Source organism: Pan paniscus, chromosome 20 (assembly GCF_029289425.2).
Source record: "Pan paniscus chromosome 20, NHGRI_mPanPan1-v2.0_pri, whole genome shotgun sequence".
NCBI lineage: Eukaryota > Metazoa > Chordata > Mammalia > Primates > Hominidae > Pan > Pan paniscus.
Window position 1 is genome coordinate 6,702,807 of NC_073269.2, and position 1,819 is coordinate 6,704,625.

The following is a 1,819-nucleotide window of genomic DNA, read 5'->3' on the forward strand; positions in this document are numbered from 1 at the left end:
TGGGGCTTGGGATGAGGTCTCGGCCGGTGGTGGCAGGGCTGGGCTAGGTGGCCGGGGCCGGGGAGGGATGAAGAGCGGATGCAGGGGTTGGCCACGAGGTTCGATAACTAATTCCTCAGCCGCAGGGGCTAGTGCCGCTGGGCCCCAGCAAAGCCAGTGTCTATGGGGCCCAGATACCCGTGCCGAGAAGCCAGCTGGTTCCACTTATTTGGAGGCAGCCAGGGAGCGTGAGCCCATCCAGACCCAAGGCTGAGCTCCGTCCTGTTCTGCTGCTATAGCTTCCTGGCAACCTGGACCACACGCTGCCTCGGTTTCCCGAGCTGGGGATGAAGGGGTTAGCGGCCAGGATGACCCTCTCACGCTCAGGTCATAAGGGACACCCTATCCTCTCTCAACCCGAGTGATGAATCAGACAGGCCCTGCCCTCCTCTGGGAAGACAGTGCCTGGGGGACAGAGGTGCAACCAGGAAACGGAGTCCAGGAGGATGGCCCGCCTGTCGGGAAGAGACATTTAGGGGTGCGCAGGATGGGCTGGCCCCCTGGAGTGTGGGAAGTCCTAGTGCAGGTGTGGGAGGCCGGTGCCAGGGCCTGTATCTGCCCAGTCAGGACACGTTTTTAACATTTTTTGTAGGCCAGGCGTGGTGGCTCATGCCTGTAATCCCAGCAATTGGGGAGGGTGAGGAGGGTGATCACTCGAGGTCAGGAGTTCAAAACCAGCCTGGCCAACATGGTGAAACCCCGTCTCTACTAAAAATACAAAAATTAGGCCGGGTGCGGTGGCTCACGCCTGTAATCCCAGCATATGGGGAGGTTGAGGCGGGTGGATTACCTTAGGTCAGGAGTTCGAAACCAGCCTGGCCAACATGGCAAAACCCTATCTCTACTAATACAGAAATTAGCTGGGCATGGTGGCAGGCGCCTGTAATCCCAGCTACTTGGGAGGCTGAGGCAGGAGAATCACTTGAACCAGGAAGGCGGAGTTTGCAGTGAGCCAAGATCATGCCACTGCACTCCAGTCTGAGCGACAGAGTGAGGACTCTGTCTCAAAGGAAAAAATATATATATTTTTGTAGAGACAAGGTCTCCCTATTTTGCCCAGGCTGGTCTTGAACTCCGGGGCTCAAAGAGATCCTCCTACTTCACCCTCCCAAAGTGCTGGGATTCCAGGTGAGAGCCACTGCACCCGACCTCAGGACATGCTGTGAGCAGGGAAGGAACCCAGAAGGGGCTGGCTGTAGGTGACCAGTCCATCTCACAAGGGGGGGCAGCAGCGGGGGCAGGTGTTAGCTGCATGGGCTGCGGGGTCTGGCCTCCTGATGCACCTGGCTCCTGATGCACCCCAGGTCCTGATGCACCCCGGCTCCTGATGCACCCCAGGTCCTGATACACCCCAGCTCCTGACACACCCAGCTCCTGACACACCCCAGCCTCCTGACGCACCCCGGCTCCTGACGCACCCCGGCCTCCTGACGCACCCCGGCCTCCTGACGCACCCTGGCCTCCTGATGCACCCTGGCCTCCTGACACACCCCGGCCTCCTGATACACCTCGGCCTCCTGATGCATCCCAGCTCCTGATGCACCCCAGCTCCTGCTGTCTTGGGGGCGGGCCTGGGGTTCCACAAGCCCCTCATCAGACTGAGGTTCCAAACTCGCCTGTCTCGGCCTTGGCTGTGCCCGCCTTGGTCACGCCTGAACCCTCACCCCCAGAAGGGACCATGGCTGGTATTTGATGAGCTCCAGGGACTGAGTCCAATCTCCAGGAATCCAGGTTTCCTCAGAAGGTCAAGGGAAAAGCAAGATTCCGGGGCTCAGACACA